This window comes from Manis javanica, chromosome 9, assembly GCF_040802235.1.
Source record: "Manis javanica isolate MJ-LG chromosome 9, MJ_LKY, whole genome shotgun sequence".
In the NCBI taxonomy this organism is placed as follows: Eukaryota; Metazoa; Chordata; class Mammalia; order Pholidota; family Manidae; genus Manis; species Manis javanica.
This window is the reverse complement of record NC_133164.1, coordinates 28,355,186-28,382,313: the sequence shown is the minus strand read 5'-3', so window position 1 is coordinate 28,382,313 and position 27,128 is coordinate 28,355,186.

The window sequence follows — 27,128 nt, the reverse complement described above, 5'->3', positions numbered from 1 at the left end:
CTCCCACTAAGAATGTCAAGTAAGCCAGCTTTCCCCACACTTTCTTGAAAAATTCAGAAGCCCAGGGAATCAGGGGCTGTCTTCCAGGATTTGCATCTTCTGTGAGAAATGTCGGGATGGAAGAAGTTGCTAGAATCTCATACTTCCCAGCCATGGAAGTGTTTTGTTCCTGGTCTGGAAACATTCCGAGCCCTCCAGAGCAGCTTGATGTAATAACTGTTACCAAGCCCTCTTCTCAGTATTCCAGTTGACTTGTTGATCTCTTGGCAAATCTCCAAGAGATTCTCTTCTTGAATGGCCCAAAGTCAGTTTCTGTTGCCTGTGACTCAAGGGCCCTAATAACCATTACAGTTATTTATGAAATAAACACTGAGTAAGGACACACATTAGATACATCATTTACCTTCTGGGCAATTAGTACATATGGGTAGACACACTCTTGCTCAGTGAGTAAGAGGGTACAGGGAAGTTGGATTTGCAGGCAGGAAAGCTGCCAGAGGCTCTGTCCAGGGGAATAACAAGAGCTGAGAAAACATCTTTTTTAGACATTATATATAAATATATACATACATACACATATATATATATGCATACCTATGTACATATACTTAGTGATATGTTCTGAAATTTCATTAATACCTTCAATGGAATATTAAAATGAACAACAGAGTTGTTCAGTGAGATGAGACCTCCAATAGCAGAGAAAGGAGTCACCTCTCTGTGTTGAAAATTTTCATATTTTATGCAGAATATTTAAAGAACATTTCATACAACTATTAAATGTATGTATAGTTTATTATGCCCAAATGACTAAGGATATTTTATTACTTACCCTTCCCAATTTCTTTAATAGGTACTAAGTATCTTGATTCCCTCACTTCACCCAGCAATACGGGGATTTCTTCTGCTTTCTTGATGCAGGGCATTAACTTAATGTTGCAGAATTTAAGGCCTGCTCTTTCATAAACTTATAATAACCTTTCTCTCCCAGTGTGGTAAGTCTGGTTTAATTATCTCCCAGAAATCAGTAAAGGTACTATTTTCGTCTTTGCTTGCCCTTAATCATTATTTGATTAAAATATGACATGCTTAATTGGGCTGAGTTTACTTCAACCTCCTCAATTCTAAACATCAAAGGCAGCAGCGGTACTGCTGGGTGGTTTGAACAAGACCCTTGGATTCAGCAGACCCTTCTGGGATAACCGGCAAATGGGCACAACCCACCCAAGGTTAGGCCCTCTCCTCCTTCCTGCTGCCCTGCCAGGCCCGGCCATGCCCTGCAGCTGTCCGAGCACAGAACCCCTTCTCCTTCTCAGGTCTAGCCAGCAAGGGAAGGGAAGATCTTTATAGGAATGAGGAGGGGGGTGAAACCTAATATTCCCCATTCAACAGGCTGGAATCATTTTCTATCTTGTAGGTCTTTGAAAAGACTTCAAGTGTTACTTGACTGAAAGCCTGCAGTATTGACAAGAAAGCTTCACTCACTACAAACTTCAGCATTTGAAAAAGAAGGAGAAAAGCATAGGCCCCTGTTAACACATGTTTTTAAAGTATGGGAATCACTGTGATGTTTTTACCAATGAGTGAACATTTAAGATGCCAGGAGAAAGACAGGGAGGAAGAGAGCAAAGAAGAAGAGGAGGAGGCAAGAGGGAGAGAGAAAGGGTCTCTCTGGCTCCAACTGGCAGCAATAGTGCATCAAAGTCATTTTCCCACCAGTAGACATTTATGGCGTCTCCATAATATAAGGCACAACTATAGCACAGGTCAAGCTGATGACAGAACAGGCTGATTTCACATTACTCTGGGGGTTAGTTTCCCGTAGGGCTGCCATAACAAAGCACCACAAACTTAGAACAGAAATTTCTTTGTCTCACAGTCTGGAGGCTAGAAGTCTGAAGTCAAGGTGTTGGAAGGGTTGGTTTCTTCTGCAGGCTGTGAGGGAAAATCCGTTCCATGCCTCTCTCCTAGTTTCCTGCCCACAGCCCTTTCTGACAATCCTTGGCTTGCAGATCCATTCCTGCACTCTGTGCCTCCGTCACCACGTGGCATTCTACCTGTGTGTCTCTGTGTAGACATCTACCTCTTCTTATAAGGACACCAGCGAACCGGGGCCCACCATAATCCAGGATGATCTCAGCTTGACAATATCAGCAAAGGCCCTATTTCCAAAGAAGGTCATAGTCACAGGCGCTGGGAGTTAGGACTTCAACATATCTTTATGGGAGACACAATTCAACCCACAAAACCCTCCATAATACTAAGACCCCTTGTGCTATTGCCTACTACTCAGTGTTCATCCTTATACATTCAGTCCTTTCTAGAACTCACACTGGTTCTTAATCAGTGGCTACTGCTCGCGGAGTACCCTTGAATGAGTGCTGCCATAATGTAATGTCAATTTTATAGATTAGAGGCCAACACGCTACAAGAGATCCAAATGAAGACTGTTCACTAGGACACCCACGAATTTTGCCTTGTGAGCATATAAGATGAGAAATTCAGGAAATCAAAGGGTGTATTAAATGGAGATCCCCGGAGCCAGCAAGTCAGCAGTGTGGGGATGGGAAGGATTCTGGGCACATGGTGAGGTATCACTACACTGTGACAGGAACTGAGCTGTGATTGTTGCTACTGGTTATGTGGTTCTGAGACTTAATCACTTCAGTGTGCCATCAATTCTGTTAATGCCTAGAACACAAACATGTTAGCAACCTCCATTTTTGGTTTTAAATGTAGGTCAGCTTCTCCAACTCCAGCACCTCTCCCACTAAATAATATCTACAGAACTTACCCACAGCTTACCTCAGTGTGTTGGCCAACAATGAGAATTTCAGATTTATAAGGGAAGTGGTTTGGGGTAGCAGATAAGTTCTTCAAATTTACCCAGTGATTTGTTTCATGAATATAGGAAACTGGACCCCACCCAAGGCTTGGATAAAATCACCCAACTTCCCAAAGAAAACTGATCTCAAGAATAAGAGTCTCAAAAATCCTTCTACAGCTTTGGAGAGCACGTAAAAAGCCTTGCCCAGGCTTGAACCACTGGCCTTTTACTTGGTGCCAGAAATCCTGTCCATTGGGGATTTGTTCTGAAGATGAGCAAAGACTGCCTGGCACAAGGGAAATATCCACCCCCACAAAACACCTAAGATTTTATAAAGATTCCTTTATCGGCTGTTTTTCCAACCAGGAGAGCTAGAAATAAAACCAGGAAAGGCACCTGTCTGGGAAGACACATGATGGAAGGAAAGGCAAAGGTGCCCAAATAATGTCACCCCCTTCATAGCTGTGCCTGAGGGCCGGCCCCGCACTCTTCTCCCTGGAGAGCTTCTGTACAGCATGTCCCTACATGACATTTTGTTTAACTTGGATGATGGAGGGGACCCATGAGGTATGCAATCTGCACAAATATTCTCTCAGAGAAAAAGCCATGTTCAGTGAGATGAAATAAGGGAAAGAATAGAGATCTGCGGAAATGGAAAAATAGCCTGTCTGCCTTTTCTCCAAAGGGCGACCTCATCCCTCTGCTGCCCTCTCCTTCGCTAACCTGCCAACTGCTGAATCCTCTGCGTCTGCTCCTGAAGGCCGAGTGAACATGAGGCAGAAAAAGAAGAGCCCAGCTCCCAGGGGCCCCACCACTCTCCGCAGTCTGCAGCACAGCTACTAAGAAAACATGCCCTGCAGAGCCATGGGGGCGTGTGCAGAAATGTCACCAACTAAAGGCCAGTGAAAAGCCTCACAAGTTCATAGATGAAAGAACTGTGGCAACGTGGAAGGTGCTGAAGCTCCCTCTTTTCTCTCCTTCAGAATCCTCCTCCCTCCTTTCCTCCACAGAATACTCAGCCAGAACTTCCAGGCCACTGTGCTGTTGCTCCACCCTTTTCCAGACACCATGGTGCTGCCAGGTTGGTGAAGCTTTTCGGTATGGAGATGCAACAGGACCACCCTGTTACAGGCTTGTAGCCACTCCCCTCTTCTTTCCTGGACAGAAGGTGGACCTCACATCTCAGCTCCCCTATAGTTAGGTATTGCTACAATAGTGCATTCTATGTGCATAAGTTACAGGTCTGGTCCACGAAACATCCACGCAAGTAATCTGCGCCCTTCCCACATCCACAGCCTGACGCAGCAAACAACTTCCTTGGAATCCACATGGCAAGGATGGCACAAGCTAGAAGGAGCCCAGGTCCCTGAATCACCAATAGGAGCCTCCAATCAAAGGATACCCTTTAGGATGCTACATAAGCAAGAAATAAACTGCTGTGTTTGAGTAACTCTACATTCTTTACTCAAATTTGTTTGTTACTGTAATGAATCTACCTGAATCAATATGCATTTTCTTTCCCAGATGCCCACCACAGAGGCTGTGTGTTTTCCAACACTGTTTTTCACTAGAGCATTTCATCAGGCAATTGTGCTTCTGAAAACACTACAGATGGTAGAAGAGAATCTGGCCCTTATTGTGATAAAACTTCACTGAAAAACAGGCTTTTGTGTTGTTGTGCAGAGAAAACAGGGCAAAGTTTAGAGTCAGACTGAGTTTGATCCATTTTGTACACTATTCTGTCCAGATGACCAGTATCAACTCACTTTATCTCTCTGATCCTAAACCCTTCTCTGTGATTAGGGTAACTAATTATCACAAGTAATGATTAGGATATAGTTGCAAAGAACAAAGTTTAAGGAGTAGACTCCAAGCACTTACCATAGTGCCTGGTACATGGTAAAGCCTCAATAGAAGCTATTATTATCATTATTATTTATATTTATTAGTATTTATTTGACTGTACCTTCTAAGTACAGGGACAGTATCTTATTCATTCTTTTATCTTCAGCATCAAGCTATGTTCCCAGAAGACATGAATCCTAATTTATCTTTGTATACCTACATGTAGAACTGTGATGGTACCTCACTGAGGAGACACTATCCTTAGTATTAACATTACTATTCACTAACTGTGACCTCCAAAGCAAGGATTGTGTCTGTTAATCTCTCTCTGGAATCTAGGAGTGATCCTGTACATAATAGGCCCTCAACAATAGTAACCAATGAACTAATTTCTCTATGGTAGGTAGGTGATACGATTCTGGTCCTGGGGACTGGTGGGAGGCCTTGGTTGCTATATAGCAGATGGCTCTGTGAGGGAAGCTAGATGCCAAATCAGTAGTGCCTGGAGTTCTCAACCTCCTTACTGCAGGTGGCATTGCTCCCTACCACCTCTAGAACATTCATTCAAAGCTCAGCACTGTCCAGCTCTCTCCATATCCTCACAATGTGAAAGTAAACGACACCACCTTCCCAGCACACCCCACGAAGCTTCCATGAAAGTGAAACACCGTGAGAGATGTGAGGTGATACACAGATATGAAGGGCATTATTGCTGTTGCTATTATCACCAAAGACATCTTTCACCATCTTTCTTGCCAGTGCTCTTGGGTTTTTGATCCTTTCCCCTCATAGAGTGGCGGATCCTGGGTCCCATTCTTTCCCTACAGGAGGCACAGCCACGTAGTAAAATATTCTTAAGACAAATATTTGTATATTGCATATTACATAAACACAAATACTTTTATTGTTAAATTGACTGCTGTTGGGGAACACACCCAGAAATGACTCATTTCCTAGAAAACAGGGTAATAACACACTTTGTTTCATATAAGACAAAATGGCACCACACCCAAGTAAGGCTAGCAGGTTTTAAGTCACATTTAACTTGCTCAAGATTGTTTCAACAATATGTGTGCTCCTAAGCCGCCTGTGACATGAAAAACAGGAATTGGGAAGAGAAGGCAAAGCAAGAGGTGACGTGGGAAAAATAGGTTGAAATTAAGCTTTGACATAGCTGAAGGAAATGTAGTTCAACTCCACTGCATATAAATAATTGTCCTGGTTACCCATCTAAAGGAGTTTGGAAGAAGGTGCCTTTCAAGTGAAAGCGTCACCAAGTTAGAAATGTCACCGGAAGTGCCAGGCTTAAGGCCACAAGACCCCTCAAGGTTATGTTTACTTTGGGGCTTTCTCCCTCGGGCAAGGCCAGGCCTGCCCTTTGTAGGCTCCATATTTCATGTTGTCAGCACACATGAATTAATTCGGCTCTGGAGGATTTGAGCTCAGGGCAGATCGCGGGACAAACAAGAAAGGCCCACATCCATTGACGCGGGGCCAGCGAGCCATGCGGTGTTGGGGGTCCTCAGGCGTGTTTCCTCCGGCCAGCCCAACCTCTCTGAGTGTGGGTACAGCATGGAGGTGCAGCCAGCAAACAGGCAAACAGGAGCTCTCTTCGTGAGCCTGGCCTCAGAGCCAGTTGTAGGATTCGGATTACGTGACTTTTGGTCCACTCACTGCCACAACGGAGACACTCCACCTCTGGGAGTCAGAGCATCAAGGCAGGGACGACAGGGCCGTGCGCCCTCCTAGGAGAGACTCCAATGGGCTGTGCCAACTTTGGCCTCCCTGTCCTGGTTTTCCTGCCTCCCATCCTTCCTCTGCCACCCATACCTGGATGTCACATTCCTTCTTATTCTTCATAAACAGCAATCAGGTCACACAAGGTTCTTGAGCCTCCTGTTGATTGCTTGTCAGATGCTTTATTTCTAAGATGAATCTTCCCAATCCTTGAACAAGGACCACATGATACTTTTATTCAAGTTTTCATTTCTGCTTATAAGAGCTCGTGCTACTTTTCCCCAGAGAAGAATTTATTTGGCTGGCTTTTAATGCACATGCTACTCATTGGATGGTCTTGTCCAAAAATCTGTAGGTGTGCAACTTAACTCTGAGACAAATATTCTCACTAAACTGACTTCTTAAGCACAAATTCCTTGCCAAAGGAAGTCTGGAATGGCAGGTTTTGTAACTAAAATAATGACTGGTGTCTGAGACAGAAGGATGTTATTAAAACAAAAATAGACTGAGACTCAGAACACCTGGGTTCTTGACTATTAGGCCACTAAAGTGCTGATGAGGAACCTTTTTCTTTCACAGTTTCAGGCTCAGTTACTTATCTGGAAAGTGAGAAAGTGAGAGAGCTCATTGAGGTCATTTCTAGAGCTCCCTTCAGCTCTCAATTTTTATGATTCTGAGATACTAGAGCTGACATGCCATCCTACTGAGAAACCCCTGCTAAGCTAGCGGAAGGAAGGAGAGGAGCCACCAGGGACTGAGTCATCACTAAGCTCCAGGCGCTCTGCACACAGCATCTCATTCAGCCCCTAGCATCACCCCATGAACAGGTGCTATCACTGTCTGCATTTCACCCAGGAACAAACTGAGGTCCAGAAAAGTTAAGTGATTGCCCAGTGTTAAAGACTGAATGTTTGTGTCCCCCCAACATTCATATGTTCAAGCCCTAACCCCCAAGATGACTGTGTTTGGAGACAGGGCCTCTTGGAGGTGAGTAGGTTTAGAGGGAATTCCTGCTCCTCCTCTTGATAGGATTAGAGCCCTGGTAAGAAAGGACCACAGAGCTCCTCTCTCTCTCCCCCTCTCTCTCCACCTTCCCACGTGAGGACATAGCAAGAAGGCTGCAGTCTGCAAGGCAGGCTCAAGCCCTTACCAGGAACCAGATCGACCAGCATCTCAGTCTTGGACTTCCAGCTTCCAGAACTGTGAGAAATAAGTTATCTGTTGTTTAAGCTATCAGCCTGTTACACACTGTTATTGCAACCCAAACTGTCTAAGATACCCGAAGCCCTGTAGTTACTACCAGGCCTGAACTCTGTGCTAAAGCTGAGGCCAAATGACACTACAAAAATAACTGAAGAAATTGTCCCCAGCGCAGCCTGCTAAATACCAACAGTCCCAGTTCTTGGGTGCTGCTGCTCTGAGGGCAAGATTAGAAATTAATTTATGTCAGTGCCATCCCTTCCGCCGCATGCTTAGCAAGTGACCTAGCAATGGCCTGATTGGAGGACAGGCACTCAAGAGGCCACCATGTGCAGAGGCATCTCCCTGGCCCAGGAACGAGCAGGCTGGGCACCTGCTACGCCACCCTTGCAGGTCCATTCTTCTGGAAAAAGCCTGCTGTCTTCCTGAGGCTTTATTTCAAACTGCAAATTCCACTGAGATGGGAGCAAAAGCAGCTTGTTCTGAGCTGGCCTGTCAGATGCAGCTGGCAGGGAAGGCAGCCCTAGATGCCTAGAGAAAGGAAGGGGTGGGAGGAGAGAGCCGGCGACGGGGAGAAAGAGAACAGAGGAGGGCAGAGGAGGGCAGCTGCCTATTTCCCTCTTTGCTCTGACCAATCCTACCAACAGAGAACTCTGCTCCTGGCTGGAGCTGGTGCTAAAGCCATTATTTATAGCTCACCGCCTCCCAGATCAGGCACACTACTCACATGGGAAGGTAACCAAGAGAAGCAGAGAGCACATAATGGTGGGGACATTTACTACAGCAGATGGTGGCCATGTGAGCTGTGGTGGCAGCTTGTTCAAAGTGGATTCCGTTCTGCTTAATGGCATCTGTTTCCAAGCTGGGGCTGAGCTTCCAGACCTGCTGACATGGCTCCTCCTGAATCCAGGGGTCCCTGGCTCAGCATCCAGACCCCTTAGCCCTCAGGCAGACTGTATTGAACTCAGGCAGAAACTGGAATTTCCTCTTCCTGCCTCATTAAAGGAAGCAGCTAAGTTTGCTTCTCTAACAGGAGCAGTTTGGGTTGAATTTAGTCTTGGGCAGTGGTAAGCAAAGGCTGAGGATCTATGATCCTTCCTATATCTCAGTAAGAAACGCACTGGAGGGGGAAGGAAATCTTCGCACACGTCCTTACTCCCATGGGGAAGATGAGACGCCATCTGCTTCCATGCCAAGTGCTATGGAGGACAGTCATGAGTAAGAAACCATAAAAAGATTTTTTTATGAGCCATTCTTTGCATTTTTACCTCTGTTGAGCATATCACTGGGCACCAGGCAGGGAATGCTATTGGTCACGAAATCCCTTTGTCTTTAGATGTAACTATACTCAGGAAGCAAGCCACTCTGGAGCTTTCATCTGGGCTATTGAGATAATGAAGGCGCCACATGCATGAGATTTTTCCTGCAACATCTCCGTTAATGGGCTACTTCATGTTCCCGTGTTGACCCAGCTTTCATTTCAGCTTCAGCTCCATCTTGGGCCTGAGATTTGGTGCTCAAATGTGGCTTGTAAGGAAGAAAGCGCGAGATGAGATCATAGGTTTCAGCAGACCCCACTGCCCCAAAACACAATGAGCTGCTTTGGCAGCCTGGCCAGTGGGACAGGAAGACCAGGGCAGAGGAACGGCGCCAAATGTTAGCTAAGCACTCAGTGTTGAAAGGTTTCATGTGAAAACCCTGAAGCCGAAAAGTGAAATTTTCAGGGAGTGGAGCCCTAATTCCTCTCTTGGAAATAGTGTTTATTGGACGGTCTCTGGCTCCCAGCAACCTGGTCTCAATTTCCAACAGTCAAATACAAATGAACACAAACTTTCCACTGCCCCATCCTGCCCAGCCTCCCAAAGCACCCCACGGTTTGCAACAGGCTCTGACTTCTCTCACTTCCTTCCTGAGCACGAGCTCTCGGCACCCTCTGCTCCACACAGCAGGTGGGTGGCAGTCGGGAGAGCAGAGGCACAGAAAGCGGAACCCTGGGCATGTGGGCTGCCACAGGGGAACAGGGCAGGTTCTGAATGCCCTGAGAGTCTGAGGTCCAGACATTGCAACATGGAGGGCCTCTCTCCACTGTCATCATTTACTGATGGAAAAGCTAGCCTGGAGGGGCAAGTGGAAACCCAGCATTACACTGGGGCAGAGCCAGGACTAGAATTCAGACCCACCTCCTGTTCTTTACTATTTCCTTGCACAGGGTGAAAAAAGGAAGTAAAGAGGACTTTGGAGCAGGAAAGTTTGAGAACCTCTATCCCAAAGGGTTTTCTGAATCAGAAATTATGCAGCTTTAATCTGTTTCGGATATACTCCTCACGGGCACCTGGTCGGCTGCCCCAAGACATGTCCTTAGCTCATTGCGCCAGTTCTTGGGGCGCGTAGGTGGGGGGCGATAGTGGTGCGGAAACACAACTCAGCTCACGCCCTGAAAGGGCTCTCTGGACCCCAGGGCCTCTCTCTTACAGCCAGGGCAGCTTACAGCAACCAGTGGAAACATTTGGAAACTTACAAAAGGGAAGCTGTGGTTCAGCCTTAGGGAACAATACGCAGAGTATGGAGGCTTCAAGGTCACCCATAGCTGCAGAGGTCCCTGCCCTTCTACCACCTCACAGTGGCTATTTAAAAACTTGTGAAATAAGGTGGATTTCCTACCTCTCCCTGTAGAGTTTTGAGAGTCAAAAAAAAAAAAAAAGTTTATACTGTTTGATTGTGGATCTACTTGCGGCACAAAACCTAGATTTTAACCCAGAGCCACACCATCTTTAGGAAATGCATATTCATGGTGAAATCCATGCCCCTGGAATTTTCGAGGTGGGTCCTCTGGATGTCTTGCCTTCTTTCTTCTTAAGTACCCAGATAATAGTGATTGTGTAGTACATGCCAGGAATCTCAAATACATCAGGCAAAGTAGATGCTATTATTCCCATTTGACAGATGAATGAAATGAGGCTAAGAACTTCCAGTTGCATGATTTGCTGCAGATCTTAGTGCTGGCAACAGGGCTGTGATTCAAACTCAGGTCTGAGTCTGGAATCTGGATTTTTTTCACCATGCTGCTCCTTCCACCCATCTCAGTACAGCTGGACAGAGCTCACTTAAAGTCCACTCATTCCTCCTTTCCTTAAAGCTGAGCACACAGGAGTCCCAGTATGCCCACCCACCCCGACCCCCTGACCACCAAGTTTCAGCACAGATGAGCTGTACTGTCACGGTTCCCCTGAGAAGCCAGCCAGGGAAAGGCAAACCACCTCCTTCTCCTTGAGTTTCACCCTGCTACTAACATATCTTTCTCTGATATGCCAATCATGGGTCTACTTTTAAAATCAACTCCCATGCTGACTGATATCAAGTTGGTTTCATCTTTCTGTAACATCTATTAGTTCATGCCCACACCTTAGATTATGGTGTCTATCTTAGGTTATAATCCTAGAAGAAGGGACCGAAAGGGTTTAATTTTTGATTCAGCATCAAACAGAAAATCACCCAGAATTAGGTGTTTAATGAATGTTTGATCTCTACCATAGATAATGATGATGATATTGATTATAAAAGGATAAAGACTAGTGATGCTCTGTCCTGTAAAAGCACCCAGAGAGCTTCACCAAAATTCTGCATAGACATTTCCTAAAAAGGTACAGTAGAGGACTCAGTAGACATGGAAGCTGGGTCTCTGTGAGGCTGTTTTCTCTGGTAGCACCAGAGGAAGGTTTAGTGTCTCCTCTCTCCCTGGGCACTGAACGAGGGGGCAGATGAGGCTCAGAGGCTGCGGGAGGCAGCTGCTCCAGGAAGAATGCCTGTTAGCAAACAGAAGCATCACCTGCTCTCCACAACGGGGAACCAACCTCTCTGAGTCATAACTCATCAAGCTTGGAGGCAAACTGACAGACTGGAGAAAGAAGTCAACAAAACCTTCACGTTGGTGCATAGACTACTGGTTTCCCTGATAACATGCCAAGCGTGACTCTAAGTAGGGGAAGCCAGAGCAGAGAGCCCAGTTTGCAGGTGAGCCAAACGCACTCCCCCCGCCTGCTCCGAGAAGGCTCTGTGCCCCATCACCAGGCCCCCTGAGCAGGGTCACAGCAACAGTGCAGCACCTCACTCACGCCACAGTAACAGCTAGATCTGTGGTCTGGCTATGAAACAAGGGGCGAAACAGTAAAGGTAAGAACTGTGGAAATACTTTCACACCAGGATGGGACTTCCTCCAGAAGGCACTCAGACCCTGGCTGTGAATATCTTTTAAAACGCTCAGAAACATTTCCCCCAAGGTTTTCTAGTAAGTCAAAAAATACCTTCAGCTTCTAAAGCAATTAGACTTAAGTGATTGTAAATAAAGAATATAAATGGCTTATGTTATGCATTGAGTCAATATATCATACATCCCAGACTAATAGCTGTTGCCCTGATTCCATCTTACCTTTAGGAGATTTGGATTTGTAGTTTATTGCATTTGTGGTTTGCTAAGTGCATTCAGGGAGAATAAATAAAGCTTTGGAGGAATAACACAGGAAATGTGTAAATAGGAAGTCTTTTTACTTTTAAAATAATTTTACTCTTATAAGTAACTGTATGTCAATGGATTCCAGTTTTTTAAGAAGTTGTACATTTCTGGGAAGGAAATGTACTTTAATAGGAAGACTTTCTAGCTTGCCTTGGAAATAGGACTCAGAAATCAATCCACAGACTCATATTTCAACCATTTCTTGTCATTTTTGTTACCTTATTCCATAGCTCATGGAGATGAGAACTAGAAAAGACTAAAAATGTGCTTTTTGACTCATATAGCCTTATTCTGTTTTAATTGCAGGTAAAGATGACACATTAGAGTGAAGACATTTTATTACAATTCAGAAAGAAAAAGGTTGAGTGAGTTACGAGCTGCATGGGGTGGAGCACTGAAAGACGCATGACAGTTAAATTCAGAAATAGCCGTCATTTTCCTGTGTGTGGTATTGCAACAGATAAATAACACTCATGCCATTGATTACATCTGCTTAAATAAATGGTGCTGGTTTGCTATAAATATTGAATGTTGCCTTTTATATTAGAATAAGCATTAGTAATAATACTACTATCTCTGCATTTGAGGTCAAATGAAAAGATCAGCGGGCCAGTTTCTCAGACGAGGAACTCATTCCTTCTCTCTAACACCCACATCCAGTTAGCAGGCCCACGGCATGGCCTCAAAGCTACAGGGGAAAGAAGCAGGGAAGAATATATGTTTTGGAGCCAGTCTAAAACCAAATCCTGACTCTACCACTTACTAGTGCTACAGTTTTGACACACTGCTTAGTCACTCTGTGCCTCCTGCTCCTCTGGAAAGTGGGGCTAGTGACACCCCTGCGGTGTGGATTCATTGAGTGGAATGAATGGAAAGCACTTAACAGTAGCTACAGAAGCATCAGCTCTCTTGATGAGAATGATTTTTTTTTCGCATTGGTGCCTCCCTTAGTACTTCTATGCCCATCCTCTCCAGCCCCCACTCCTCCTCGCCTCAGTCAAATGGAGCAAGTAGGATCCTAGCTGGGCTTTCTGCTTCTAGTACACCCACCCACCCACCTCTAGTCAAATCTAATATGCCCTTCTTTGTGGCTTACACTACCCAGCGGATATTGCTATCATAACACCCACTTTTTATTTATTCATGTATCTATATTTATGTCATGGTGCTGAAAAACATATTTTAATAGTTGATATCAGAAGCCCATGTAGATAGGAAATTGTCATTGTTTAGTGAATACCTTGATAAGCAAACTTTGGCAGGAAATATGAGTCCCAAAGACTCTGATATAAGGAGAAAGAAAGAGATCTGACTCCTCTGTGTGAAAAGTACACATTTGGAGATTGGGGGGAACAGTGAAATATAACTTGGGTGAATGGGAAAAGGCAGTCAAATAACATAAAAAAGTATTTAAATTTGCAGAAAAATGGCTAGTGAGGTGAGAGATTCCTGAGATTCCTGGTGGCCAGGACTGAAGGATATTTAACATAGGAGTGAGTCATCTTTAAGTGCAAACTGTTTGCCTTTCTGAGATGTGAAAAAGATTCAAACCTTCCGTAAAGCTTGATACATACACAAAGGACTTGCAGTAAGTGGTTTGGGATCAACTCCAGTGGAAGTGGCTGAGATCCATGTAGGAGTTGAGATGAAACAGAGGGAAGAAAGGAACTATGAAAATGAGATGGAACTGAATGGAAGAGCTCAAAGGCTTAAAACCTAGAGCCAGAATGAAAATATAAACCTTCAAGAATTTACAGGAATCATGGAGATGACACTGAGATTCCTGAGATATGTGCAATGAAAGGCTCAAGGCTATATTGTTTAGATCCCCAACCCCAGGTGTGGTGGTTCAGCCTCTCCATGAAGCAGACAGGACTGGATGTGTAAGGGATTTGCTGGGGCAGACACCATGAAGCAGTAAGGATAGGGAGCTGGAAAAGGTGAGAAGAGACTCCAGGGAGGAATGTAGGTCTGACCCCTGTTTAAGGGGAGGGGAAAGGAGGGAAAATTGGGTGGAAAGAGCCTTAGATCACAGAAAGTTCTAAGATAGATCCAGCCAGGCTAATGGAAAATCCTTGAGTCAAAGTCACTGTTCAAGGAATCGTGCATCTCACAGCCAGTAATAATCACCCATCATGCTGGAAACAGAGGCCCTAGAAGTGTGTGCTTCATGCAAATCAGATGGTAAATCTAGAGCAGCAGTAACTGTCAGTCAGCCATGCTCCCACAGCAGGGAACTGGAGCTGCACATTTTTCTCACCACCCCCCAGGGTCACTTCAGCTGATAGCTCATAGGAATCATTTCTGATCCATTATATGATATTCAACTGCTCAATAAATGTTTGTCAGATTAATAAATTGATCTATGCTGCATGCCAGACAGTCATCCTAAATAACAATTGAAACCAAAAGTTGCCCACATGGGAATTCATTATACTATTCTTTCTATTGTGTTGTATTTTAAATTTTCCTTACAAGAAGGTTAATTAAAAAATTCTTTACAAACACTGTAGGGATTCCTCAAAAAGTTGATTATAGAATTTCCATGTGATCCAGTAATTCCACTTCCAGAATATAGAAATACATCTCCAAAAGAATTGAAAGCAAGGCTTCAAGTAGATAGCAACACGCCCATGTTCGTGGCAGCACTGTTCACAACAGCTAAAAAGTAGAAACAACCAGAATGTCCATCAACAGAAGACTAGATAAACAAAATGTGGTATGTACATACAATGGAATATTAGTCAGCCCCAAAGGATAAGAAGATTCTGACACATGCTACAATATCAATGACCCTTGAGGATCATTATGCTAAGTGAAATAAGCCAGCCACAAAAAACACAAATACTGTATGATTCCCCTTATACGAGGTAACTACAGCAGTCAGACTCATAGAAACAGAAAGTAGAATGGAGGGAGAATGGGCAAGCAGGGTCATAGAACTTCAGTTTAGGGAGAAGAGAAAGATGGCCAGTGGATGGTGGTGCTGGTTGCACAGCTTAATACCATGAAAAATGGTGTACATTAAAAAATGATTAGAATGGTACCTCAAATCTTATTTTACCACAGTAAAAATAGATACTATTTACAGATTATATTTGATAGGGAAAAAAGCTAAAATTGGGAAAATCCATGCTGTCATATGCTCTGATGTTCCAAGCCCTGACTCTTTGCCTCCAGATCCCGACGAAGTCAGTACACACACTGACTTTTCCCAAACCAGACATTTGGCTAGTAAGCTAGCTCCAGGGTTTTCTCTAATTGTCTTCCTCCCAAAGTCTGCTGAGAGCAATTTCTCAGATCCCACCCAGGAGCCTCCTCTTAGAGCAACTACTCCCAGCTTGCCTTTTCCACAGAAGGTCAGAAAACCCACATCTCAGTAGCTACTTAAATCCTAGACACTGATCCTATCTTTGACCCCCTTAATTGAGATTTCTTTTTAAAAGTAAAAGTAGCCTTGTTTTGTTAAAAGTAACCAAAGGGCCTTTCTTTCCCTCAAAGACTTCCACCAGGATGATGAAGTGAGAAAGAAATCCCCAGTGAGATGGTAACTGAATCTTTGACAAACAGGTACCATGGTGGGCTGGCCTCAGCTGGGGACACGCACTCTGCCACCAGCAAAGAGGACAAGACGGAGCAGCGCAGGAGGCGAACTCCAGCCTGCCATTGGTACTTGCTTCCCTCTCTTCTCTCATGTTTCTGACCCTTGCACCCTGCTTCAGGCACTAAATGGCTGCAGATAACCTGCCATTCCCTCCATTTCCATCTTCCTTCCTGCATATCTGTCCCCTCACTCTTATTACTCTTATTATACTAGAAGTCCAAATCATCAGGAACCCTGAGTTTAAAGTTCGGCCTCCACATCCTTTGTGTCAAAGACGGTACATCAAGTGTATCAAGTAAGATAACAGGGACCCAGTAGGAGACGCAGGGGCACTGATCACCCACGCTTGCAAAGGTGGCCAAGAGGGATGATCTAGGATGCCAGAGGGCCTAGATCTAAAACTATTGAGAACGTCAGGGGAGAAAAAGCATAGGATGTTCAGATAAAGGATGCAGAACACATGGCATTTGCCTATGCTGATGACAGAATACTCAGACTGCCTTTTCCCATCCACCCCCTAGCCGCTTGCCCTGTTAGTTTACTTCTAGGTAATCTCAAACCAATTCTGAATAGTTTAAGCAGAAAAAAATTGGTATTAAAGGAGATGAGTTTATTCACCAGAACTTGAGAAGAGCCAGTAGGCTTAGGGGATAAGCATCCAAGAAAATGCTCCAATCACATTCTACAAGGCAGGTCATCACGGAGCTGGGCACACACACCCAGCCTGACCCGCAGGCTACCCCAGACCCTCTGCCACTAGAGAAACTGGGTGCTCTAGCCGCTGCACTAGCCAACAGGGAGCTCACCCTACCCCTAGCTTCACCAGCTTCCAATTCCAAGTCTGGTGGGATGTAGGTCACAGGCCTTTGTCCTTCCTGGAGGGATGCAGGGTGAGAACTGGAGATGCTGGTTGGCCTCTTGGTTGGGGAGTTCTCTAATCATGGACACAGTATGTTCTACTTATCAATAATGGGCAGCCAAAAAGAATGGAATATGCCCCTTGGGGGCACTGCGGCCACCACAATGCTCTGTTACTTCTGCTGCTCTACAGCCTGCTTCAGATAAAGCTCTGCTACCTAGAAAATTAGATCTGTCTTTGCTAAGAGAATAATGAAGGCCAATTATGTAAACTCAGAAACCCTCGGAAGTGTAAAAAGGACCCTACTACCTTCAGGGAAAAGAGAAAATTCCCTAGACCAAATTAAAAGTTCTCCACAACAGGGCCCATCTGCCTTTTCAGGATTTCCCCACTCACCTTCCAAAATGCCCTAGCCTACTACACCACACTGGTGGGCCCTGCTCTCCAGCTGAGGCCCAGCACATGCTGTCACCCTGGACGCCGTGGCTATTTCACATCCCTGCAGGCTCATTCGCCTTCCTCTCTGCCTACCCAAACCTACCTCCTTAAACACACAGCTCTGATCCCACAGCCATCACCTTCCATGACTCCCTAATATTTCATCAGACATACAGCCCTTCTCTTCAAACTTCAGTGGTAGCTATTACCTTCATAATCCATTTGTCAGCAGATCATGTACCATGTGGTATCACTTTTATCACTGCCTCAAACTCTTATTTGTGCCTTTTGTTATTTATTTATTTATGCACAAATATTTCTTATCTCTCCTATTAGCCACTAAAGTCTCTGATGACAGGAGTTCTTTGTAGACTTTCTGGAATGCTCATAGTCTGTGATAGGCTCTGCATGTTACAGCTAGTCAATAAAGATACATGACTCTAAATATACTTCACTCCATAGAGTTTTTACCTATCAAAGGGACTATGGATGCCCTTGCTTATTAGCATGGCCCTGCTCCACATGCTGACACCTGTGCATTTTCTTAATTAGGATGTTTTTCATAGGGGAGCCAGGGAGGAAGTCAGCAGTTGATTCTTCCCCAGCAAGCATGTTGGCAGAAAGAGAGTCTAACACCTCAGCAGCTTTCATTAATCTGGGAACATTGATACAATGTTTATCTGAATAGTGCTGATTAGGCATTAGGTACATTCTGAGAGCTCACAAATCCTTATGGCAAATCCATCAAGCAAATGCCAGTCTTCCTATTTTACAGATGAGAAACCTGTGTAGCTCAGTCAGGGTCACATAATGAGGAAGGAACAAACCCAGGAATGAGCCCAGGCAGGCTGGCTCTGGGGAAGGGCTCTCAGCTATGAGTTAGCAACCAAGATACTATTTTATATTGCAAACTTAATCATAGCCTCTACAGAAAGAGTATATTCTAAGCATTTTAAAGTAAAATTTCACAAACCATTTAATTTTAACATGGAGAATGGCTTAGCAGAAGAAAGCTTATTTCCCTGCCTCTAACTCAATTTGAGAGGAGTTCAAAGAGCACACATTAATACTCCTGCTTACCTTCCCCAAAGAGTCAAGTCAGATAAAGCATGTTAGAGAAACGTCTGCCTCTTTGCGGCACACAAATTCATGTAGCAATGTCCCATAAATTCAAACGCTTCTCTGAAGAAACCAAACATTCCTTCTTTTTTTCAGTTTAAAGGTATGCTAATCATACTATCTGAGGCATGTCTGAAAATAAACTCCAAAAGCCTCAGTTTTCAAGAAAATACTAAGATTCTTATATAGATGGGTATCTACATACTAGAAATCAGATTCTCTTATTCAAATGTTTAGAACAAGAACTTATACGGGAAGATTAAAAATTTCCAGGGATCCAAGTCCAAAGCCCCTTTTGTCTTCATTCTGTTTTGTTGTATTCAACGAATGGAGGTATTTGGGGGAATCTATTGCAAGGTGCTTGACTCTCTTCTTTCATCAGAAATGTAACTGACTTTATTTTTATCTACTTCAATGTTTCCTTCATAAGATGGTAAACTTCTAAATATCAGTGTCTGATAACAAAATCTCAATAAGTAATTTATACTTTTAGCTTTCAACTGAGGAAAACTATAAAACTGTAGTAAACCCATTTTGGATAGATGACACTATGGGAAATTTGTGCTCTCCATGTTCCAGTGCCTTCTGGAAGCAGGTAACACATAAGAAATTTCTTCTAAATTTTTGCTGTAGAAAATGTTTTGCTTCTCCTGAAGAACTGAAATTACTTATAAACAATGGAAGTTGATCATGTTTTTCATTTTACTTTGGCCACCAGGAAACTCATTGCCAATTTACAGACCAATTATATTTGGATCTATATTAGATACAACCAGAATTGGGAGCTATTCAGAATTCTATTGCTCAGGATTTCAATTATCAATGAATTGTCTCCTAGCTTCTTTCTTTATGAAAATGGATATGGGTCCTTCAGAAAATTTTCCTTTGTCAGCTGGTACTATGTTAATCTTTGTCTGTAGAGGATTCTGTAGAAATATTTCAGGAGGAAAGGATTTTGTTTTCTGGTTCTGGTGCCTGCTCTCTAGGCTCCTGCAGGGCTCACAACTTCTCAAGGGTCCTGTAGCTTCCCCAAGCCCCCGCACCTGCAGCAGAAGCAGCTTCTCCGTTGCCCGACTCCTGCAAGGCATAAGGGTCTACATTGCCTAGCAGCTTCCCCAGCACCCCTTTGGGCAGCTGTGTAGCAGCATTTCTCTGATGAGACACCTCCCTGTGAACAGCTTTCTCTAATACCCTAGAGGGCAGATTTCCAATAAGTTCCTAAAAGTAAGTTTCTAGATAATTCCAACAGCAAATCATCACAGTGACTTCTCTGCTATCCAGTCAACCAAGCTGCATCCTCTCCAATGAGGCCTGGTCTCAGCCCCAGGGGAGTCCTCTTTCCTTCTCTCAGAACTCGGGCTAGTGGCTACTCCTTAGCTCTGCTATTCTGATATTCTACAGCATTCTCTTTACTCCTTCCCAGGCAAACCATCATTGATTCAATTCCCTGTTATACTCAACAACTCTTTATATTAAACTTTCCATGCTCAGATGAATGTGTGGTTTCTCTCTCCTGATCAGACCCAAACTGATCACACCTAAGCATATGTGCATTTTACACTTTCTTTCTGCCCTTACATCTACTCAAATGTGTTTTACCCCTTGATTCTATTATGTCTTCAATTTAGATCTCATTACTTTATTGTGTATATACTTTCCTTAGTCTCCTTTAAATTTCAAGGCTATTAATTAGTTGAAATGTCTTTGCAAATGAGGATAATGCCTATTTAACCTGCTGTGCACCTTTCTCAGTAAAAATCTATGGTTCAAAGCAATAAACCAATTATTTTGATGAAGATAATGAGGCTGATGATCCTCATCCCTTCCAAACAGGGTTAGACTTTCCTGAAACAGGACCCCAGGAAGTTTAGATGATACATAAAATAAGAAAGCAATTAGAGAGACTGGTGATAATAATAGTTCATGATTGTGTTTCTCAAATTAAAGTTTTCTTTTCCTAGACATTTCCTGAAATTCATGTGTCCTGCCCCTGGTTAGAAGCTGATTCAGGAGATACTAGATGCAGATGGATAGAGATAGATGTGGAAGATCGTAACGAGATAGAATGGAGATTTTCAAACTAGTAACACAGCAGAAGATGGCAATTCAGATGTACACAGGAGAAGCTAGTGAACATTAGAATGATTAAGAAGTAAAATCCCAAAATAAATCCCAGGGTGGCCTCAAATTGAAAACTTCTCAGGTTAACTATCAATTCCATTACCAGTGCCCAGGTGATTGAGGCCTGCAGTGGTGAGAAGAGCCAGCTTTGGTGAGCCCCAGGCTCCGCTGAGTGCTAATTACACATCCTCAAGCAATTCCTTAACCTCAGTATCATAACAATGCTTCCACCAAGGGTTGCCAGGAGGATAAAAAGAAGCACTGAATATGGATGCCCTTATCACATTGCCTGGCACACAGGAAGTTTAGCAAGTTAAATTACCTTCTCCCCGTGTTAGCTTCTTGGGGCTGCTGTAACAAGTACCACGATTGGGTAACTTAGAACAACAGAAATTCCTTGCCTCACAGTTCACTAGGCAAGAAGTCCAAAATCAAGGTGTCAATTTGGTCCTGGTTCCTCTGAAACCTGTAGAGAAGAATCCTTGATTGCTTCTTCCAGCTTCTGGTAGCCCCAGGACCCTTCCTGGCTTGGCATTGTGATTCCAATCCCTGTCTCCATCTTCCCAAGGCCTTCTCCCTGTGTCTACATGGGCTTCCCTCTGGGCCCATCTGTCTCTGTGTCCACATTTCTATTTGTATAAAGACATTGGTCGTACTAGATTGGGGTGCTCCCTGATAACCTCATTTTAACCTGATTAACTCTCTGAAGACCATTTCTAAACTAAGGTCACATTCTGAGGTATTTGGGGTTAGGACTTCCACATATTTTGGGGGGACACACAAGTCACCCCTCCTTAGTTTTCTGCCTAGAGGTGGCAGTCTAGTGCCCTTCCCACATAATACCCTATCGGGTAGCTATTTAAGTATTATTTCTGCCTTCCCCCAGTTTCTGGAATATGGGTAATACAGGACACACTCATCAAGGTAAAGCATAGGTAAGTCCAACCCGTGGGAAGCTCCTTACTCTTCTCCACCTCCCATGCTGGGCACTGGCCATCACTGGCTCTCATCAGTCTTGCTCCCTCCAGCTTCTCGTGGTCTCTACCTCTCCACTCCCTGCCTTGTGCTGCCAGCCTTATACTCACCAGATACTCTCCCCTTTCTTCCCTTTTAATCTGTTTCCTGAATCCCAAGACCCGTGACCACGTATTAGCTGCATTCAAATCTCTATACTCTGACAAATAGGTGCAATCTGTAAAAAATGGCAGAGAAGACAATGAGGACAGTTTAGTTCATCTGAAGGGAAGACCTTCACATTTCACATTCCTATGTTGAAGCTAAATTTGTTATATTTGAAATATAAGAATTTTGAGGAAGGGTAATACATTTTTCCGCTAACTCCATATCAATGATAGCGGTAGGGGTCAGACTGTGCGTGAACAGAGTGAGGGTGAACCTGTGTGAACAGAGATGCCAATATATACTTGACCTGGCCTGAGCCAGGAGAAGTTAGGGACTAGAGAGGAGACTCTCAGTTCGGTTGGAGGCCAAAAGTCCTGGCATCTCTCTGTGCCCCCGCGGTAAGCACACTTGTTTCTCCTACTCTAAAAATCCCAAATAGAAAAAAAGAGATGAGTGGCCTGTAGGAGGCACCCCACTTTAGGCAGTCCCATGCATGGTCTACTTTAAGGCGGGAAGAAGATTTCCTAGTCCAAAATCATCTCCCCATGGCCATCCCCCTTCAGAGACTAAAACTCATCATTAGTATATTTTTTAAAGTTAAAGACATCCTATCCTCCCACATTTGATAAAGGCAGACACTTCCTGGGGAGGAGACACTGTGCCCTTAGGGCCTGCTAATGTTTTCACAGAGCACTGGGATATGGCATTGCCTGGTGGTCCCCTTAGCCAGCTGTCCCAAGGGAATAAATCCAGCTATAGGCTTACGTTGGTTTTGTTCTTGGCTCTGTCCTCAGAGCTGTGCAAATCCCTGGATAAAATATGTAATATGAATCTGCCTCTGTGAAGTAGGACAGAACAGTACCTAGCACATCATGTTGTTTCTGAAGCATTAATGATCAATGCATCTAAAATGCTTAGAACAGTTCCTGACATATAGGAAGGTCCCAGTAATATATATATATTTTTTAATGACTGAGAAAACACTACAAGTAATGGGAGAGGAGAAAAGTCTAAAGAACTGGAACCAGAAGGCCCCAGCGGGGTGAGAGGAAAGGCAGGGGTGGGGCTGGGAGGAGGTAGGTGGTGGGCCAAAGGTGAGGGAAGGAGGGCACACCAGTGCGCACACAGCGACCCTGTGGACACTGCCTATATCCCAGCACATGGCATTACCGAGTCCCGCTGAGGGCCTAGCCCTAATTGTGACCATCCTTTCCTGCTGGGTGAGCCAGAAACATCCGTCTGTTCTGGTGCACTCAGTGAGGTGTCATAAAATTCAGGCGAGTGCAGCAGGGAGAAGCCTCCATAAACTGGAACATGACTGTGTCCCAGAATCTTTGAAACTGAACCAGGCAAATAGGGAGCACATGACACAGGAAATTAGGTGTCCCAGATAGCCAGCAAGGACCCATGAGATATCATACAGCCTAAAGCAGAGACAAAGTGCTACAACAGTTTCCCAGAGTGTGTGACTGTTGGCTGGTGGAAAGAAAGAGCATTCAAATAGGTTTCTGGGTCAAACAGAGTTCAACATATTTCTTTAAGATAGAATTTCTCTGAGCTTCTAGAATGTCTAAACACATTGGGAATCTCCAGTGGTGGATACCGTGCACACGTTTCCCTAAGGTATTGATCAGAAAAACTTGTTTTTAACAGAGTATCCAGAGACTAGTGTCCTTCTGGAAAAACTTGGGGTTGATAAATGCTGGACAAAGTGTGTAGTAGAGCAAGTCACCTAGAGATTCTGAGCCCTCCTTTTCCTTATCTGATAAATGAAGAGACTCAAAAATGGTTATTAGCTGAGAAGCTGATAAAAAGCTATGGATCCTCTCCCTGTAACTAGGCACATATCACACATGTGCCAGATTTTTTTCTCCATACAACTGCAGGGAATCATAAATCTCTGAACTGTCTGATGTATTAAGATCCTTTCCATCTCTAAAGTGGTGGCTGTATCTGAATTAAAAGGATCTCATGGTAGATATCCTGCCTGCCCAGCATCCCTTCCCTTCCCTTTTGGTGACAGCACTAGGTACCCTTTGTGAGACCACCTCTTTCCCACTCACATGTTTCAAGAAAAGTGGACAAACTTCCCCCAATTATCACCCAAGGATGACCAGTTCAGAATATCTCATTCCCTTAGCCATGACCACTGGTAGCTCAGTGTTGATGAGAGGGTTCTCTAGGACACACGCTGGAGCTAATGGGATAGAAAGAAGGAATGAAGGAAGGAAGGGAGGGACGGAGGGAGAGAGGCTAACAAAGTGAGAGCCAGCCCATCTTGGTAACCACCTTTGTCTTTGAGGGGGAAAGCAATTCCTGATGACATTAGCTGAATCATCCCTGAGATCCACTTCATTCCCAAAAATATCCCACTTATGTGAGCCAGTAAATGTTCTCTTCTACTTAAACTAACTTGCAACTGAAAGAGTGCTGAACAATTCAGACATCAATTCTGGGATTCTCAGGATTACTGTGAGGCTCAATTAAAAGTCTTACAGTGTTAATGCTGAATCTACACTCCGCAGAGAACAATAGTGGCAGGACATTAATGGATCGCTGTGTGTTGGTAGGTACTGGTGGGACCCGACCACTGACCCATGTGAGGTGCACACCAGGAAGACCCCAGAGACCTCAAATAACTTCTCCCAAAAAAACCATCATGGAGCACCTGCAATGTTGGCAGGTGGGTAGGGAGAGGTGTGGAGGGTGTCACAGAGCCTTTGGAGAATCTAATGGATCTAATCAATCCTCTTTGAAAAAAAACAGTAAAAATATTTGCCTGCCTTTTCAGAAGTTTACACACCCACTGGCCCCAAGTAGCCTCCTTCCTCAAAGGGCCTCAGGACCCCACGGCCTCACATTAGGTAGAAAGGAGTTGCTGGGCTTATTCCACAAGAGACCCCAATCTCTCACAGGACTGGGGGTGGAAAGAAAATAAAAGGGGCAATGATCTGCACTGGCTCAGGAAGGGACAGAACAGCTGCAGACAATCTCTAGACTCCGACATTGCAACCAACAGCATGAATCGGCCTCGCCAGCTCCCACCTGCCTTTTGAGGAGTTTTCCAGCTTGTAGGAATGGGCTGGGCAGCCAGCACAGCTAGAGGCCCCCTTAGTCAGATTTGGAATTAATCTGTGGCCTGAGTTTTGGATGCCTCATTAAAGTGATCCCTGGAGACAGAACACTTTAAACCCTTATCAGTCATTCCTACCTTATTCCTACCTTATAAATATGTTATCCCACATAACATATTTAATAGGGAGAATCAGATGCTTCAATAACAGTAGAAGGGAGAGTTGGGACAACAGATTCCTCTGTAGGCTGGCTTTGTATGGGCCTGCATGGCAGAAGCCCTAGTTTCTTTTAAGAAAAAAAAAAAGCAATTGATCCTGACCTTTGAAACATAGTTCTAAATGGCTATGTCCTTCGCTATTGTGGGAGGTTTCATTCACTCAAAAAAAAAATAGTCAAGGCCTCATAACCAAGGAACTACTGAGTTTACCGACTACTGAGTTGGCCTTAGACTTAATAGCAAAGTTAGCATCCACCCATTTTTGTCTCATCCTTTAATTTTTTTACCAAAACTGACCTCCCCGGTGGAAGCCTAACTGTTCTGTCCCCACCCTTACCCGCCCCTAGCAAGCCTTCAGGATGTGGGGAGTGGGAAGTGGAGGTGGGCAGCTATAGCTCAGCTCCTGGCCACAATCATTGCACCAAATCCAAGTCTCAAATATTTTTCTCCTGCCCTCAAAGATGACAGGTCTAGGGTCCCATGTTAAGAAGGCTCAGATGAATCTCTGTGAAAAATGTATTTTACAAGCCAGAGCCTTTTCCAGGAATAAGAATGGTCTCCCTGTGCCTATTTCAGCCTCTAGCCAAGAATAGATAATAATTTATGTTTGCCTAACTCCTCCACAGCCTGGAAAGTGCTTTTCTTTCTCTTTCTGCCTGTTTGTTATACTTGGGACCCCAGAGGAGCACCAGCGTGTTAAACCTGCTCTACAGAAACTTCATCCCTCTTATTTCAGCAGGGCCCACCTCATTACCACCGCTGATCACGCAGACACAGTCAGACACAGTCTGAAATCAGGTCCTCTACTTCACTTCAAGGGCATTGGTGCCCTACATGCATTTTTAAATGTTTGCCACCATAAATTGTTGAAAAATAAGAACAACTTCTTATATGAAACAAGACATTTACATACAAAAAGCAAAGATGTAAACTAAGCCATCTAGTTTCACTTTGTTTGGAAAGACAATTCAGTACTAAAATCACTCAGCTAGGTTTATTCCAATAGGAAGCTCGCTAAACCCTAAGAAATATCTTGAGCAAAAGGCCTTATACACATGAGTTCATATTTGATATGAACACAGGGTAAGAACCTGGACGCAAGGGTCCTTGTTCTATGAATGACTATATGCTGGCACAGCCTTACGCACTGAGGGTGGACTTCACCTCAGCAGCACTCAGGAGACCTAGAACGGGGGAGGTTAGTACTGGCTTCTTCTCCTCTCTGTTCCAGCACCCTCTCACACTCTGTACAACCTGTGGGAGCTTCTCTTTGATCTCCATCCACAGACTGCGTCTTCATGTTGAAGGTCCACATGGAAGGGCTCTGTGCTCTGCCCTGCCTACTCGGGATTGCCCTTTTAAGACTCTGTGTGTTGCAAGAACAAGCTCAGGCTGTTAAACACAGTTCTGTGCCATGGAGATGGCAGGCACCATCTGGCAGGATGCTTTCGCCTCTCCCTAGCAACTGCTCCCACACCCATGTCTCTGGTTACCTTGCCTGCTGCTGTAGTTACCAGGGTCCCCAATCTCCAGCACACCTCTGACACCACCCCCATCCATTTGCAGCTGCCCCAGGAACCAAAACCCCACAGAGGTGGATCCCAGGATCCTGGCTCTTGGGTCGCAGACTGACTGTCAGCATCAACTCTGATTTTAAGCCTGCCAAACCCACAGTATGTTAATCAAAATCACCAATTCCAGCATTTTAATTCAGTGTTAGATAATTTGATCAGTTAACCCAGTAGACCTCAACCCTGGAGCACATTTGAATCCCCTAGAAACTTTAAAAAATTACTAACCCCCAAGCACCAGCCCCTGAGATTCTGACTCTATTGGTCTTAGACAGAGTAGTATTTTTTTTAAACGACAGGTGGTTCAAAGGTGAGCCAGCATGATGATCTGACCCAAGAAATGCACAGTGCAAAAAATAATTGCTTAAAAATGACTGTTGGACAGACAAATACTAAAGAAGTTTTGCCAGCTGGATTTAAACAAGTAATTCCTCCAGATTTTTTAATTTCCCTCACATTCAGTAAAATACATATTTCATAATGATAACTTATAAAAACCAACCCAATGTTTTATCCCTCATGGAACTGCACCATTACCTGCTAAATGTATACTTGGAAATGTGATTCCCTAGTTGTATATTAAGCACCTTTGCAAACTATAACTTTTTCAGGCCTGTGAACTGCAGTGTAAAACCCTGAAATAGATGGCTGTATAATAAAAATGTCATTAGCCATTTTCCAATTAAATATTCAGTTTTTCACCTCATCCTCCAATCCCTTGTGACTCAAGATGAGGCCCACAGATTGGCAGTGTGGTAGAAATTCAGAATCTATGGTCTCACCCCAGACCCACTGAATCAGAATCTGTGTTTTAACTAGATCCTCAGGAGAACCTGCAGCTACATTCAAGTTTGAGAAGCGCTATCCAGCTTTATCAGTCTCA